Raw genomic sequence first — 9,995 nt, forward strand, 5'->3', positions numbered from 1 at the left:
AAGAATTTTTAAAACTGTGCTTCAACAAAAATTGCTATTATTGTTGGTGTTCCTTGGTTTTAGCCTTTCAAACAACAGAAATGGAGCTCCAGTTCCCACCTTTCTCCTTGGTTCAGTTAATGACATGTCATGCAGATCTTGTAGAATAATTGTGAACTATTTATTAGCTCTCTGAATCAACAAACTTCAGTCAAATTGCCATCAAAGACCTGACAGCCAGATAGTCTTTCACATAAGTACACCTTTCATAGGCACATCTCCAGCTTATGAAAGGGACTGACAAATAAATCTCAGGGGAGAGTTCTTCAACCAAAATGAACCACAGATCTGATTTTAAGAGATTTGTGGTGACAGATGGCATTCTTCCTATTCTAATGTTAGTTTGCGTTTGTTGAAAATGATGAAAAATTAGAAGACGTGCTACAAGCCAAACAGTCTGACTTAAAAATGGAAATAAACAGACAGAATTCTTTCTTTTGTGATTAGTCTGGAGCTTGCATTGCTTTGAAGAGGGGCTGGGTGTTTGTAACTGAAGAGCACTGAATTTTATCACTGGTCTTCTCTTGAGTCATCCTGCCCATAATGAAAAGGTACATACACATAAAATTTTAAACTCAATATTAATTCAAATATTACTCAGCTGGTAGAAAGTAGAAATGTAATTGGAAGTTTGTTACCTTTTGTAAGTTTAATGTGTAAAGACAAATCAAGCATCATGACAGCCTGACCAAATTCTAAACAGGACTTTGTGGTCTAGCTGCCTCAAGGTCTGCCTTGTGAAGTTCATCAGCATCCATTAATTTTTGTTTACATTAGGCATCCTGCTCCCATCCTTATAACCAGAATGACTGAGGTGATAAAAGCAGAGGGGCTATAAATGCCAGGTGGGCTTGAATACAAAAACTCTTTCTCCTATACATGCCTGGTGAAAACCAGAAATGATGGAAGACATTAAACTCCCACCTGTACCAAGGGGAAAATCCTTTTTCCATTACTGCAGAAAATGTCGTGACCAAGGAGGAGCAGAGAGTTCCTGGGAGCAGGGGCAGTCCCTGACAGCAAAGAGTGCACACGGTGCTTGGCCTTTGATAAACAGATTTTTCGTTCTCTGGGCAGAGCTGTAGGTCTGTAACAGTGAGCATGAGGCATGAACAGAGATTTGGACAATGTAAAATGTATCTTTTATCAATTTCAGGGACCTAGCACAGTATATAGGAATCATGTGTAAAACACTAACCTTGAAGATTTTCGTTATTAAAACCAGGAGTGAGAAGGTTCCTGGCACAGATGTGCCCTCTGCAACTGCAGGTGATGATCCCAACCCAGCCCCTGTTGAACACCAGGGGAGTGCTTTGTGCTCTGTCACACCATGGGATGAAGTTTGCCATGGTTTGCCTGCTCATGGGCACTTCTGAGAGCCAGGAGCATCCTCATCAGATGTCTCATTTTCTGTAACAGCCTTCCAAAATGTTCAGTCAGGCTGAGGAGAACAAAAACCTGACACCCCCAACCAACACGAGGAGTGAAGGCTGGTGGAGCAATCCCCACTCTGTCCTTGCACTGGGAGAGAGCTCTTGCATTAGTGGGGTCTAGAAAATAATTGCCCAGCCTTGGCTGGTGGGCATTTGATCATTTTCTGCTTGGAAAGACGAGCAAAAATGCTCCCTTCCGACATTCAATTAGGAGAACTGTTTGGTGTCAAAGCGCCAAGGGAATTTTTTAAGGGACCAGCTATTGCTGCTTTATGCATAATTCTGAATTTGCTGCTCTAATGAGCCCTTCTCTATATCATCCATGACTGTCACTCAGCTCGGTGGAAATGGCTTGGCCTGACAAATCCTGTTAAGCCTCAGAAATTAAATGAGATCTGAAAATGCCCGAGTCCACACCCGTTGCACCACATGCTGCTTTGATCTGCAGTGTTAGTCAAGCGGGCTTGGAGGCGAGCCAGCAGAGCCAGGGCTACCACCCAGGATGGGCAGGAGCCACCCTGCCCTGAGGAGGGCAGGGGCTGCACACTCCTTGGGATCACCCCCAGACAGAGAACACACACAAGCTAATGGAGCAGAGGTCGCTCCATTTCTTTATTTTCCAGATGTAACTGCCGGGGAAGAGGGGAAGTTGCAGGATCTCTGTAGAGCTGTGTAGATTCCTTAGCTCTACCTACAAAAGCCTTTTCCGTACAGCCCATCAGCAGAAGTGCTGGCCCATCTTCATCCTCCACTGGCCAGCTGCAAATAGAAAATTAAAAAAAAAAAAAAAAAATATTGGGGGGAGAGAGGGAAGAAATGGACTGGGTGGCTCGTGGCATTGTCTGTGATGGTCAGGCAGGAAAAGCTGGAGCTAAGGGGGAACATTCGGGAAGAGCTTTGGATTAAAGACTTTTCTTCAGATTCCCCCAATCAAAGCATGTTTCCAGGAATTGATTCTGACAGTTATGTTTTTAATAATTTATTTTAACTAAAAGATCTCTAATGGTAGACAAAAAAAAAAAAAAAAAAAAAAAAAAAAAAAAAAAGAAGCAGTAGGATCATGAAAAAAAATTATCTAAAGGAAAATACAAGGAGAGGTTGAATCCTGCAGTGTTGATTTTAGAGCTGCAAAATAAAAACTGACCATTGAGTATTTTCTTGCATATCATCAGTAGACCAGGAACACAAATACCAGCAGAACATCTAGAAATTCAGCTCGAGGTCCATACTGATCAACTGAAACTGTAACGAGCCCATGGCAACTGGAGGGACAACCCATCTAGAGGCTGGCAGAGAAAGAATTCCAGAGCCCCACAAGATGTCCCAAACCCTCGAGAGTCACCTGCTTCCAGGTGTCCAAACCCCAGTCCCTGCCAGCCCCCCAGAGCCGAGGGGGCCATTTGGACCGGGAGAACAGCAGTGGTGAACGGAAAGCTGATGTGTCTCACGGCTTTCCTTTATCCCATACCCCCCACAGCCCTTGCGAGCATTTCTTTTGAGTAGAAATCTCCTGCTGGGCTCGCCGGGTGAGAATTCCTGGGCACCGCACCTTTCCCATCACTTCCAGGCAGCAGCCGCCGCTGTCAGATCCCATCTGCTCCCATGTGGGCACTGCCCGCGCTGCGCCATTCCAGCCGGGCACGGCCCAGGGATGCGCTTTGAGGGATGCGGGGTGGCACTGCCAGCGGGGAGGAAGAGCTCGGAGAGGGGAGGAAGAGTTCAGAGCAGTGAGGAAGAGCTCGGAGCAGCGAGGAAGAGCTCGGAGCAGTGAGGAAGAGCTCGGAGAGGGGAGGAAGAGCTCGGAGCGGGGAGGAAGGGCCGGCTGCGCGTCCCCGGACCCAGCTCAGGGCAGCTGGAAAGGTGACGCAGAGCAGCAGTGCCGTGCTCTGGCATGTGATTCTCATGTGGGTTGAGCGCTTTGGTGTGGGGACTGAGCACACGTCCGCGTTTATAGCTGATGACAATCATTCATCGCAGAGGTGGCAGTCACAAACGCCGACTGCCCGACAGACGCCGCTCCTGGGCCAGCTGCTCTGGCAGAGGCTCCTGTGCAACTGCAGCAGAGCCACCATGTCACCACTCGTGTGCCGTCGATCTGGGTTTAACCCCAACAGCCCCACAGGCTCGAGCTCTCAGTCGGTGCAGCCCCACAGGTACACTCCTACTGCATCCCAACAGGGCACATCTCTTCCTGGAGCAATGAGCCATCAGCACTGAGCTCTGCCGCTGGGTCGCCCTGTCAGGACAGCCCTGCACTGGGGCAGTCTGCAAACAGAGAGGGGTCTGTGAGCCCCCATGGCTGAGCCCAGGGCCCCTGCAGGGCTGTGCTTTGATGGGAGGGATCTGAGTGGTCACAGAGCAGCTCAGCTGGACGGGACCAGAGGTGCTCACCTGTGTGACACCTGGGCAGAGCAGGTGCCAGGTTCACAGAGCAGCTCACCCTGGAGCAGATCCACATCCCCACATCTCCGCTTTGTGCAAAACACTCTGTGCTTTGTCCCACACGGCCACTCACGACAGTGTAAATACGAAAAGAACCTGCGAGACCTGGCCTCTACAAAGGAAGCTGTGGCACAGCAATCCCACGAGGGGACAGGGAAACCCGGGAGAGTCCAGTGAGACAGGTTATTCATTCGTTTTATGTTCTGCAGCAAATCAGAAGAGAAGCCAAAACAAATTCCCAGCGGCCTCATTTCCATCCTTCCTCCTTTGGGAAAGCGGCTCTGCTGGAAAAGGAAAGCTCTGTGCTGATGGCCAGGGTGCTCAGGGTGATGTGCGAACATGGCTCTTGCCCTGAGTGCGGGCCCCGTGGTGACCCCGCAGCAGCAGCGAGCATCCATCGGCACCGCGGCAGGGCAGGAAACCTCGGCGGAGCCGCCCTTCCTTCCTGCACAGCCCGGCCAAGTCCCACAGCCCCGGGGCGGGCGGCTCGGCACCGCCAACGCTCAGCCAAGCACTCTGCAACTAAATTTAGAGCTTCTCCTCTCACATAAGCACTTCTCAGAATCTCTGAAAAGCTGCCGCGGTTGTAAGTCAAAGCATGAGGAACGCATGGTAGGAAAACCACCAAGATTTCTTCTTTCATAACATTTCTCTGATCCCGGACTTTACCTTGACCCAAAGTAACTGAGTGAAGCCCAGGCTGACACGGTCCCTGTTTGGACCCCTGGAAGCCACTGTTGAGTTCAGCATGTGCAAAGGACTCCCGGCCTCTGAAACCACAAAGCTGTGTCCGAGTGTTACAACACGCTGAATGCCTGCAATGGTGAGGCTGACACAGCAAACGAGAGATCTTGGGACAACATCTGGTCCCCCTGACGCAGGAGGAGTTTCCCTGAAGAGAAACCAGATGTACACATTTAACTTGTACTCTCTTAGCTATTTTTTCTGTTACAAAGATGAACAAAAAGGCAGCACAAGCCCCTGCACACCACCTCTGGCAAGCAAACTTCCACACAGTTAGCTGTGACCAAGGGTTTTTCTTCATGATGAATGTTGCATTTCTTGGAACTACAGAAAACCACCCATCTCTGGGAGCTGCTACTCCACGTGCTGGGTGAGGGATTGTGTTTGGGAATTTCCTATGGCCAGACCCAGCTCAGACAGGACTGACCTGCCAGGGGCCACCTTCCTCCAGACCCGCTGTGCAGAGCAGCCTTGCACTGAGTGCCTGCAAAGTGTTTGTTCTTCCCACCAGCAATAAAATCCCACCTAGGCCAAGCCCTGGAAGACCCCTCGGGCTGAGCTGCCTGGCCTCACACACAGCTCCAGGCTCGAATGGAGCTGTTCAGTCCAGCCTGTGGGGCCATTGGCAGCACAGGGAACGCCAGGTCCTGATGCATGGCAGACTGGCAACGTCCTCATTCCCCTCTTTATGATTTCTCTTTGCTTTCCCGTGGTATCATTTAGGATCTATTTTTATTCAGATCCTCAGTGAGACCAACTGAGGTTTGTAAAGCCCAATTGGAAACTCTAGCTCAGCCAGGAGCATTACAGGCAAAAGTAAACAAGCTATGAGGGTATATTTTTCTTGGCTATTTACCCTACTGCTGTTAGGGCTTACAGGCAGACTGAAGAGTCACATCTTTTTCCTATTCCAGCTCTTTCCAGGCTGATTTGCTACATAATCCAAGAAGCAAGTCTCAGAGTTACCATAGTGAGGTGTACTCTGAACTCCCAGCACCTGACTGACACAAAGGCACCACCAGCCAGAACTGCAGCCATGGCACTCATGGTTGGTTGTTGGTTTTGTGAGTGACTAAAAACTGCTGGGCACACTTCTTAATCACAGAATCTCGGGATGGTTTGGGTTGGAAGGGACCTTAAAGCCCATCAGGACACATTCTGCTGTCCCAGGGGCTCCAAGCCTGGTCCAGCCTGGCCTTGGACACTTCCAGGGATCCTCAGTGAGGGCTGCCTCATCTGTTGAATTTCTATTCTCTAGACCAACCCTCCCTCTCCTCCTCCTGTACCTTCCTGCTGTTTTCCTGCAGCCACAGCCTGTTCCTGCTGGCAGCCCCCTCCTGTCTCCACAAGCCACGGTCACAGCCCGGGCTGAACACAGCCTTGGGAAGCACAGAGCATCCAGGGTCAGCTGCAACTAAAACACTCAGAGTTCGTGTGCAGGCCAGCTGTATGTTTATCCACTGCAAGTGTCAATCAGCCTTTCTTCACCTTTTCATTAAGCAAATCAACCCGTTCTCCAATATTCCTGGGAATCATTCATGTTTTAGCTGTTGATAGTATGGCATTGAAAAAATTATTGATCAGTAATAGAATTACCTGAGATCCTATGCAACCAATTGAGAGAAGCTATAAAAATTCCCCAGCCCCACCCCACAGGGTACTGAGAAAGTACTTCAGGGTACTGAGAAAGACCCCACTGGGGTCTGGTCAGATGTAGGAAAGACCAAACCACTCCCACGTTGAGGTCTTGACAAAAGCCCCATCACAGACAGGCAGCAGCGACAGCACAGCTGTTCAGGGAAGCTCCACAAAAATATTGTTAAGGAGAAAGCCTGAGTTTGAGTTAAACAGAAATAGGGGCAGCTTAGAATAAAGATCAGCTTTGCTATAATAAAGAAGAAAGGCACTGCTTTCACCAAGCTTCTCTCCCGCCCCTTATTTGCATTTTCTGATGCCAGCTCCCTGCTACAGCATGGGAACGGTCGGACCAAGTGATGGATCTGCAGGTTTCTATGGTGATCAGCACAGAAATTGCCTGCCCAGCCGTGTGTGAAGGGAAGCATCCATGTCAGAAACTGCAGATTGTATGGTGAGAGAAAACCCTGCTCTGGACTGGGGTGTTGGGGTTGTGCTCATAAGAAATACTAGCAATCTCCAGTGAGTAATTACATCATTTAAAAATACTGATACATGCAAAGTACATAATATTTCTAAATATCTGAAATATCAATTTCCTCTCATCCTGTCCCTGTTCTCTGGGAGCAGAGCCTGAGCCTCACCTGGCTGCACCCTCCTGTCAAGGAGTTGTGGAGGGTGAGAAGGTCCCCCCGAGCCTCCTTTTCCCCAGGCTGAGCCCCCTGCCAAAGGCACATCTGCCAAGAAAAGAAAAGGGATTCAACTCCTGTGCTTGGTAACTGCTGATTGTATAACCCGTGTAGAAAGTTCTGAGTTCATGTTCACTGTCCTCATCAGCTATAGCACAAATCCTTGTCTCTGTAATAAAGTGTTAGTTCCTTACAAACCTGTAAATCAGAAAGTGAGGGAGAGAGGCTTGGTGAAGAAACAACCTCAAATCCCAACTGCCACACACTTAAGGCAGAAGCACTGATTCCATCTATTTAGGCTATTCCCAGAAGGGAAGTCTGGATAATAAAAATGAGCCCTGGCAACAGGACAAACCTCGTTAATCGATCCAGACTAAGCCGCTGGCTGGCACTTTCCAGCTGAGAAACATCAAGTACCTTCCTCTTGAAAACCTTCCCCCGTGGCTGCCGGGGAAGGTGGTGGGCTAACAACGCGAGTTAATGCACCTACTCCCTTTGGAATCAAACCTGGAACTTGCCAATTCAAGTGCAACTGGGAGTAGACACTGATCTAAGTTTAGAAAGAAAAAAACAAAAAAATTTTAAAAAGACATGTTTACTCTCAGTTTTTACCCAAACGGGCTCAGAAGAGCCAGCCAGTTTGGTGAAACATAAATGGAGAAACATAAATGCCAACTCCTAAACATATTAGGGAACGAGCGCGGCTGAGAAAAAGGACAGGATCCACACAATGATTTTCTTTTCCGAAGTCAATGACTGCGGCTCCCCAGGCTGAGCGCAGCAGCTGCCAACCTCCCGAGAGCAGCTGCTCCGCCAGCCCCCGGAGGCTGTGCCCGGCTCTGGGGCCCGCCTGGCCCGGCTGCCCAGGTCACTCGGAGCGAGCCCGGTGCCCCTGGCAGCTCTGACATCCCTGCAGCAGGAGCTGTGTGCCCCCAGTGCCCCTGGCAGCTCTGACATCCCTGCAGCAGGAGCTGTGTGCCCCCGGTGCCCCTGGCAGCTCTGACATCCCTGCAGCAGGAGCTGTGTGCCCCCTGTGCCCCTGGCAGCTCCGACATCCCTGCAGCAGGAGCTGTGTGCCCCCGGTGCCCCTGGCAGCTCCGACATCCCTGCAGCAGGAGCTGTGTGCCCCCTCTGCCCCTGGCAGCTCTCACATCCCTGCAGCAGGAGCTGTGTGCCCCCTCTGCCCCTGGCAGCTCCCACATCCCTGCAGCAGGAGCTGTGTGCCCGCACAGCCCCGCACAGCTCTGGCCAGCAGTGCAGCCACAGCGGCAGCCGGGCTTTGCTGCCCAGAGCCTCCCAAAAAGAGGTTCCCATCTCCGACACCAAGAGCTGATGGCAGCTCTGCGGGCAGCTCGGCTGGGAGGGAGCGCACGGAGGGAGCCTGGTGTTCCCCTGGAGCTCCAGAACGGGCTGAGAACAGCCGGGCTCGGGGAATCGCCTCTGGGAAACCTGGGAGCGAAACCCCAGACTGAAAGCCGAGCACCAGCACTGCTCCCCCAGACATGCCTGGAAACACACAGAGCAGGCATGGATTCACCATGATCAACAGAGAGTAGAAATTAGTACTCCATAAGCAATAACTATATAAAGTTATCTATCATTATGTTACAAATAATTCAATAACCATAAACTTTTTAACAGCCAGAGGGAAGTCAGCAGCGTGGTGACTGCTTCTCATCAGAACAAAGCCTTTTAGTAGCTTAAACCCTGGACATTAATTTGCAGTTATTGCTTAAAATTAGCATTTGTAAGTTCCCTCAGCACAAAGTCTGAGGATCTCGGGTCCCAGCCAGGCGAGGGCATTGCGGTTCATGCATTATATTGTATTTCAGAGCCGCTGTCACACAGCACCTGTTCTACAGCCCTGAAAGCAGCAGGGACCGCACGCCGGTGATTGGGAATGTACATTGTTGATAACCCCTGTGGAAACCTCGAGCCATCACTCAGCACCGGCTCCTGCACCCTGCGCTCCGCTGGGCGGGCTGTGCCCGGCTCTGGGGGCCCCCATCGCACATCTGGGGTGTGCTGTGGCCAAAGGGAGCATTTACCTACCCCGAGGGCAGCGACACCTGGGCTTCCTTCCCAGCACCCCCCAATGCCACTGCAGCCTTCGCATTTTTTTCTGCTGGGGTGGAATTGGGGGAAGCAGAAGTGTGTGTGTGTGTGAAGGGAGAGAGCTGGGGAAGACGAGAACAGAGAAATGTCCCGAGATCTTCAGTGGCTTCCCTGGTACAGCTGAGGGAGAGACACAGGCACCGAGCAGAGGAAGGGGCTCAGCACACGGCGAGACCCCGAAAACGGCGGGACCCGCACAAAGAGAGACCCCGCACACTGCAAGCGGCTGCCGGGAGCAGCTGTGCCCGCACTGCTCTGTCCCCGCACTGCTCTGTCCCTCTCTGCTCTGTCCCCGCTCTGCTCTGTGCCCGCACTGCTCTGTGCCCGCATTGCTCTGTCCCCGCACTGCTCTGTCCCCGCTCTGCTCTGTGCCCGCACTGCTCTGTCCCCGCACTGCTCTGTCCCTCTCTGCTCTGTCCCCGCTCTGCTCTGTCCCCGCACTGCTCTGTGCCCGCTCTGCTCTGTCCCCGCACTGCTCTGTCCCTCTCTGCTCTGTCCCCGCTCTGCTCTGTCCCCGCACTGCTCTGTCCCTCTCTGCTCTGTCCCCGCTCTGCTCTGTCCCCGCACTGCTCTGTGCCCGCTCTGCTCTGTGCCCGCTCTGCTCTATCCCCGCTCTGCTCTGTCCCTCTCTGCTCTGTCCCCGCTCTGCTCTGTGCCCGCTCTGCTCTGTCCCCGCTCTGCTCTGTGCCCGCTCTGCTCTATCCCCGCTCTGCTCTGTCCCTCTCTGCTCTGTCCCCGCTCTGCTCTGTGCCCGCTCTGCTCTGTCCCCGCTCTGCTCTGTCCCTCTCTGCTCTGTCCCTCTCTGCTCTGTCCCCGCTCTGCTCTGTGCCCGCTCTGCTCTGTCCCCGCTCTGCTCTGTCCCTCTCTGCTCTGTCCCTCTCTGCTCTGTCCCCGCTCT

This window comes from Sturnus vulgaris, chromosome 10 (genome assembly GCF_052056855.1).
Source record: "Sturnus vulgaris isolate bStuVul1 chromosome 10, bStuVul1.hap1, whole genome shotgun sequence".
NCBI classification, from domain to species: Eukaryota; Metazoa; Chordata; class Aves; order Passeriformes; family Sturnidae; genus Sturnus; species Sturnus vulgaris.